The following is an 8,382-nucleotide window of genomic DNA, read 5'->3' on the forward strand; positions in this document are numbered from 1 at the left end:
CCTTCCCTTCCCTTCCCTTCCCTTCCCTTCCCTTCCCTTCCCTTCCCTTCCCTTCCCTTCCCTTCCCTTCCCTTCCCTTCCCTTCCCTTCCCTTCCCTTCCCTTCCCTTCCCTTCCCTTCCCTTCCCTTCCCTTCCCTTCCCTTCCCTTCCCTTCCCTTCCCTTCCCTTCCCTTCCCTTCCCTTCCCTTCCCTTCCCAGGAGAAGCTGCCACACAAGCAGGGTCAGACCTGGAGCATCCCCTCTGTTTAAGGCACTGCCCCTGGATGCTGGAAGCACAGGGAAGCTCCAGGGCACACACCGTGCTTGAGATCCAGTCCAGGTGGTTTAGGTGGGGCTGACAGAGGAGGCACCTGTTGTGCAGGGAGATTGCCAAGGCAAAGGTCCCATCTATTCCCATTTTCGTCAGGGGCTCACAGTGCTCCTCTCAGGAACAGGTTAGATCCATGATGACTCAGCTCTTCTCTGAAGGGACCCTGTGTCCTCCCTGTGTGGGTACCAGCAACAGAGTGTGACACTGGGACAGGAAACAAAGCACACCATGGCCTGCAGGGTGGGAGGAATCATCGCTGTGACTGGTGGTGTCTGATCCATGGAGGAACCTCAAGCACAATCTGAGGCAACCACTGGCAAAGGTGGAGCTGCATGGAGAAGGACAATCAGGTTGTTTAGTCCCATATTCCTGTGTCAAGATGACAACAAGGGTCTAAATTTTAATTGCAATTGGGAAGAGATCCCAATTTCTTTCTTTTCTAAAGTTTGGAGACTGCTTCCTATTACTGTGGTTTGTTTTACAGATAGCACAAGGGCATTGCAGGCTTTCTCCATACATGACATGTGCCTGGTCCAGGCCCCTCCACCGTCTGCTTGGAAAGGTTGGGATGAATCCTGAATCCTGTGCAGTGACACATAGATGTGAGCAGGTGGATGTTGCCTGCAGGCAGATGCAACCAGTTGCTGCAGATGCACCTGGCAGATAATCTGCTGTAGTAAATAGCTTGGGTGTTATAGTGACAGGAGGCTTTTTCCAGAATGTGGTTTGTTTTTTCTCAGGCCCTCTCCAAAATGTAGTTGTCTTGTCCTCTTCCCATCACCTCCCTGTGTGCCGTGTGCTAACATGAAATGACGAGCTTGTCTCCCTTCCTTCTCCACATCAGAGCCAGGAGAGCAGAGATGAGCAGTGACACATTCACCCTCAGTGCTCACAGAGCTGCTGCCTGAACGAAGCTGCTCCCCTGCTCTGTGAGAGCACATCTGGGAGGTTGTGTTTCTGCTTTTTGGAGGGGTAGAGCACATAAAACTGGCTCTGTCCGAGCCTGGCATCAGAGTGTGCAGCAGGTTTGTCCATCACACTTTTCACTGATGTTCTCTTAGCTCACCTCCAGTGTTTGAATGTTCCAATATGGTCACATCTCCCTTTTGCTCCCCTTATCGGGCTTATCCAACCATGAAGACCAATTACTGATTTTAGTAACTTAATTGTTTTATGAGAATTGAACCACTTAGCTACTCCTGGGACAGATCACTCTATATATTCATGGTGACAGTCTATATATTCACTGTGACTTTCAAATGCAAGTGAGCACAGCGTGACTTCTTCTCGTCTCTGGAGCCAGTCCTACACTCCAAGTCTTAACAGACAAATGGAAGGAGGTACCAGAATATCATCACTGGCATAAGTAATTTCCATTAGAAAAATGTAGAGGAAATGTTAAAAGCAGGATTGTCCCCTGGTAGAAATTATTTACTTTTTTGGTAATGTGTTAAGATCTTGTAGTGAGAAGGATCAGTGGTGCTATAAACTTTCAGGAATTCTGGTTGTAAAGACATGCTGCAAGTACTGCCAGCTTTCTAAGAATGCCATGTGCATCTAAGTAGGCTGAAAATTATAAGCAAACACTTCTCACACAGGCTCTCCCATGGTTTATTAAACAGATTAGTTCTTCAAGGCTTATTTCAACACTGAAGGGTAGCTTGGGAGGTGCATCAGTTACAGGAGAACAGAGCAGGAGGGTTTGATGCTTTATATGTAACTCCAAAACACAGAGCTGAGAGAAATCATTGGGAGCCTGTATAAATCTGAAATCCATTCAGGTTTAATGTGCTACCAAAAAGTGCACATGGAAGAATTTGCTTTGGACTTCTCCTCAAATTGCAGCTATTAAAAAAAAAAAAAAAAGCAGAAAGGAGTGACTCGTGGAAGATCATGGCAGAAAATCTCTTCCAAGTGCTTTGGGGGAAAATGGACATATACAGCAAGAAATAAATTTATCACATGTTGTTAAGTATTTGCCAGCTTTAAAGTGGGATTTGTTTCTTCCAGTGTTTTACATTTCAAAGCTTGTTGAAAATATTTAATAATTAATAGCAGATTATAATAGCTGTGATTATAACAGGTATTGTAAGTTCCTCAGGGCAGGACCCATACCTCCACTAAGACTCTTTCAAGTCACAAACATTACATAAATAATAGGCAGTGTCAATGATTTGCTTACTGCATTCCCTACATGTGGCTCCATAAATTCAATTCTGTCAGTTTGACAAGAAAAAACTGCCTCCAAAGGGAAATTCTCCCAGCTGAGCCATGTACAGGAGCAGCACAGCCTGCCAAGGCCACTGCCCATCCTTTGCTGCTGGAGCTACTCCAGGGATACAGATCCCAGAGACTGCACTCATCCTTCCAGAGGAAAAAAAATACATTTGGAGGTTGCAGCACCTGTTACTACAGCAAGAGCTTGACTAAAATTTATTTTAGTTTTAATGCAAAGAGAGGGAGAAAATAATCAAAATAATTTTCTTCAATTTTGGCTGTAGTTTTAAAGTCTGAAACAAATTGTGGGTCTCCCAATGTCAGTGCCCACTACCTGAAAGTCCAAAGGGCTGGAATGAGGTAGGATAAAGGTAAAAAGCAAAAACCTTTACATTTACAATCTACACATTATCCATCACATGTAGATAAAGATCTCAGGAGTTGGACCTATTCTCAAAGTGCATAAGAATATTAGTTGCAAAGATTTCTACTTTCATTAAAAAAACTTGCTTAGCTGGATAACAGCATTTTTTGACTGAGGGACAAACTCACAGATGGATTTTTTTTTCCTATAAGAAAAGAGGAGGGGGCAAAGGTGAGAAACACAACTCCATCTTTATTATCCCCAATCGGATAGTAGAAGAACCAAACAAAATTACTTGAACAAATCAGAAGAGAGGAAGTTTAAGAATTTAAGAAAGCCCAATATGCTCTGGTCATGTGGTTTTTGTTGGGATGGGTCTGTCCCTCCCGGGTTTTTCGGACCGGCGTCTGTTCCTCTCGGGTTTATCGGGCCAGGCTCTGTCCCTCCCGGGGTCTGTCCCTCCCTGGTTTGTCGGGCCGGGGTCTGTCCCTCTCGCATTTATTGGGATGGGTCTGTTCCTCTCGGGTTTATCGGGCCGGGGTCTGTCCCTGCCGGGTTTGTGGGGCCGGGGTCTGTCTCTCCCGGGGTCTGTCCCTCCCAGAGTCTGTCTCTCCCGGGAGCGGTGGGTTTGTTGGGATGGGTCTGTCCGTCTCGGGTTCGTCAGGCCGGGGTCTGTCCCTCTGGGGTTTATTGGGATGGGTCTGTTCCTCTCGGGTTTTTCGGACCGGGGTCTGATCCTCTCGGGTTTGTTGGGATGGGTCTGACCCTGCCGGGTCTGTCCCCGCCGTGTCTGTCCCCGCCGTGTCTGTCCCCGCCGGGTCTGTCCCTCCCGGGTCTGTCCCCGCCGGGTCTGTCGGGGTCTGTGGCGTCCCCGGGGCCGGGCTGGCGGTGCCGTGCTGACATCTAGAGACCACCGCAGGGGAGCGGGCACCCACCGCCCCCGGCACCCCCCGGCTCCTCGGCATCGAGCCGGAGGGGGACACAGCGCTGCAAATTCCGAAGTGACCCCCAAGGCTGAGGGCACAGTAAGAGCCGTGAGCGCGTTCGGGTCTCAGGTTGCACCACACCCGTGCTGTGGATACCGGGAAACACAGCCCTGCTCACTGCTGCAAGCACGCCAGGGTTTGGATACCCACGCAAACACAAGGAGGGTGGAAAACAAATAGGTGTTCAAGGATCAAAATGTGTGACTCGATCATTTTCTGCTGAGAGCAAAAGGTGGTGGGATGAGCGGATACTCTGCTGGAAACTCCCTGGAACTGCTGGAAGTGGTGGGTGAATCCTTCATCCCCTGCATGTAACAGCAGGAAAACAGCAAGAAAACTGTGCAGAAAAAGCACAAGCAGTGAAAATGCTGTGCTGGTCTGGCTGTCTGGAAATGGTTGGTGGGTAGAGATAAAAACTCAAGTAGGGAAAGCAGACAGGGCTCACTCTGGCAGGTGTGTGCCAAAAACACAGGTCTGGACTAGTCACAGGTCATGGAAGCATGACAGGAGTGTGGCAGGAACTGGAGATGCTGAAGTGTTTCTGTTTCTGCTGACTCTTTGTTTATCTCCTGTCTGTCACACAGCTCAGGCTTTCCTCCCAAAAATTCCTGAGGCATGCAGGAATGTACCATTTTTATCTAGGGGAAGGAAGATCTTATGGCTAAGGCACAGGACTCTGGATATAAGATTCCTGTTCTCAGTCCTGAAGCTCACTCAGATCCTAACAAGGAGTTTGATTCTGCTTATAAAACCTTGCCTGAGAAATTAGGTGGGTGTGTAGAGCCTGTGCTTGTGACCCTCCTACAGTAATTGTGTATTCATGGTAATATAAAAGGCAATAAAATCTTCAATTACTGCCTGATCCTGCAAAGATCACCACAATTCCTACAGCTTTTAAGGGCAGCATGAAGAGTTTCATTACAACAAAGTGGTCACTCTTGGATTGCGGTTCAGATAGAGTGATGACAAAGTCAGGCTTTCAGCAGCAGTCGTCCATTCGAGGACCTAGGAGGGCATTTTATGAAGGAGACCTCTGAAAGGAAAATCTTCATGCAACTTTAAAGGTTGTTTTGAAGAAGATTATTCAAAGTTAGAGTTGTTTGGCAAGTACAAACCTCTGGGACAGGTTTTGCTCTGCTTGTGTCACTCAAGTCATACTTTTTCCCCTTCACTAGATGGCAGCAAGAAGATAGCTATCGGGATTTGAGGGATTAGTATTATTTTTTTAAATACAGTAAACAGAGAGTTTTCAATTGATTTTTTTGTTTGAATAGATTTCTTTAGCAGTCCCCTTAGACAGAAAGCTCTCAACAACCAAACCAACCAACAGCAAGTTAGTCAAGAGCAGCGGCAGAAGGATGTGAAACATCTTTTTTCCAGGCGGGAGAGGAGACACTCAGCGTAGCTAGGATTTTTGGCGAGTGTTTGAGCGGGGAAGGAGCGATTATCCGGTCTGCAGTTCCCTCTGCTGGCAAAGTCTCTTCTTGCAGCAGCCGGGCTGGGAGGCAGCGGTGGAGCCGCAGGGACGGGCACACCCAGCCAGCCTCAATGCGCTCCTTGGCAGGGCACAGGAGTGTGGTCACTGCGCTGAAAAGAGAGAGAAAGGACAGCAACACACACGGACTTCTTTGGGGAAAAAAAGCTAACTTTATCGTACGGACATCCTGTATTTAAAGTGTGTTACGTGCAGCTAGGACAGGACAGTAGTTTATTGGACAATTCGGAAAAACATCCTTGGGACAGCACCTCAGGATGTGTCCCACGGAAAGATACCAGGTGTTAATCTTTATGATGAATTCCACTCTGTTTGTCACCATGTCATCACACTGGGAGACTCCTCCCTAACTGAAGCTGCAGTCAGCTTGTCAGCCTGGGAATGGAGCTGAGAGTCAGGAGAAATCCAGGCCTGAAAAGAATTTTCAAGCTGTAATTCCCCAGCTCTCTAAATGTGTGTGTCCACACAGGAGCCCCTGGCCGTGAGGACAACAAGGGGACATCATTCTCTCTCTCCCATCTGGCTCTGCTTCAATCCTGCAGATAGGATTTCAGGATGTTTAAATTTAAATGTACAGTTCTTGCTGCTCCCAAGTCTCCTTCTCCTGTTCCTCCTACCCAGACTCCTGGGACTACCAGCCCTTTAGCACTAGGACAAAATTCTTTATGGCACCTAGGAATGCATGGGCAATCCTTAGCTCTGGCTGCACTCTCTAAAAACTGAACAGCCCTCATTGTTTCTTCTGCTGAGAGAAAGGATGTACAGATACTGAGCCCTGCACAGAGAGGAGTAAGCAGGTATTTTCAGGGGAAGCTCGAATTCTCTTATGCAGAACTTCATCCCAGAACATGCAACTACTGAAGAGAAGGCAGTGACAGGGACCCCAGCTACCCCCTTGGAGTCCAAGAATGTTCCTTCAATGAAATAAAACCGAGTGCCAAGGGGAAGCACAGGGATTGCATGATACCAATGGGAAGGTGCTTGGTTTGCCAAGAAGAAAGTGCTGATGGAAGCAGCAGGATGCAGAAGGAAGGGGTGGGATGGCTGTTCAGGGCTGAATAACTCTGTAAAGTCGTGGTGAGGTCAGACTGGCAGTCACTGGCAGGTTTTGGTGTCTGTGCTCAAGCCCATATAACAAGCCCATGTTGTCTTACCCTTAAAGCTTAGAGGCACTAAGGAAGGTGAAGGGGATTCTCCTGCTCCCTGAGCTTCTGGCTTCTCCCACTGAGTGTGCTTGTCTGGCTCTTACACTTCTGCAGAACTGACCCATGAGAAGAGGAGGTGATGCTTGAGGTGCTTGAGAGAGCTGGGTGTGACAGAGGGCCCTGAAGGAAACTAAAAGTGAGACATGTTCCAGTGGGTTGGGGCTGGCAGTGGATGCAGGATGTGCCACGATCCAGGGAAATGGGGACAGGCTTTCAATCTGAGGGTTTTTAAAGCAGGGTTTTGGGTACAGGATGATGTCCAGGCTTCTGCCCCAAACAAAAAATGCTTTGCTTTTCTCTTTCCTGCTTTTCCAGAGGCTTGTGCTTTTCTGAGAGCTTTCAGTTCTCTCAAGCAACGTGAATATCCCAACCTAACAAGTGAGGGAAAACTTGGCTGCTCTAATAAGACAAGGGAGCAGTCAAAAATGGATTAAGAAGGGACTGAATGTGTCTTGTGAGAGCTTGGCTATTGATTTCCAACCCTCCCATTCCGATGTTATTGCAGAAATGATTTTCTTCTGCACTGTGCAGAGATTAAATATTAATAAATATAAAATTTAAAAAAAGGGGGAGAGAAAAAGACCAGATCCCAAGACATCCTGCTGCACAATTAAAAACCAAATGAAGGATTTCTAGAATGAAAAACTTTATTTCCTGAAGTTTGCTTGAGCTCAGAGTAGAAACATAAGGTGGTTTGATGAGATAATTTGTAATGTTTCTATTTAGTGTTTTGTAGCAGGAATGTGTGATTTTGAGCCATATCTCATTGCAGTAGGTTGAAGATACAGACAGAATAAAAAAAGGGATGGAGATTTACTTAGATCTCATTCACCAGTGACCCATTTACTCACTGATGATGAAGTAAGGGGGAACATGCAGGTCTGCTCTGCCTTCACTTGCACTGCATCCTGCAGTCATGCTCAGTTCCATTAGGCTCCAATTTATTATTTAACAGAGGAGATGGAAGACAAGACACACCAAGGTGATTTTTATGTCCTAGACGTTTTATTTGCACAAAGAGTGCACAAGCTGCTACTTCCCATGAACTCTGTGGTTTCCAAGGGGAGCCCACATTCCCTGGGTGTGTGCAGGAGGAGAATGGACAGGCAGGCTCTGCATGCGGGTCAGGGCTCCCACTGCACCCAGGCTTTGCAAGGAAATCTGCTCTCCCAGGAGAGCTCCACTGATCATTCTGCCCCACCTTCCTCCTCATTCCATCAAACTGGGCACTGACTGAGACAAAAAAGGGCACAACGAGAATCTCATGTCCAATTTCTTGCAAGATCAGTATTTTTATTTTCTGTAGCAAGATATGGGATAATGCAAATTAAATTTGGAGGCATGGAATATGGAAGACTGTTCATTTTCAAGGGAGTTGTAACCAAGTGAGGAATTGTTAGGGTCTTACCCACATCATTCATGTGCTCTTCCAGCACTCTAAAGGGTTACTTATGTTGGTCCATTGTCCAACAAATTCAGAGCAAAATTAGGGAATACAGACAGAAGTTGAAGGAAGAGGAAATACCTCTATGGTCTCATGAGCACAACCAAAGGTAGGATTTGACCCACTGCTTTTCTCCAATCCTGTCTTCAACAGTCAGTGGTGTTGCTGGCTGATTTCCACCCTAATTCAATAGTTTCCAAGCTGCACAAGATGTTTGATCAGTATTTTACATCCCAAAGAGACAGACTCATGGCTGGATATACCTTGTCTGCTCCTGTCTCTATTAATCTTTTTTAATGATCTCTCTTGAATTTCGTGGCTGTGGCTGGTTGTGGCTTTGCTGCTGTCAGTTCTCCATGG

Source organism: Sturnus vulgaris, chromosome 17 (assembly GCF_052056855.1).
Source record: "Sturnus vulgaris isolate bStuVul1 chromosome 17, bStuVul1.hap1, whole genome shotgun sequence".
Classification (NCBI taxonomy): Eukaryota; Metazoa; Chordata; class Aves; order Passeriformes; family Sturnidae; genus Sturnus; species Sturnus vulgaris.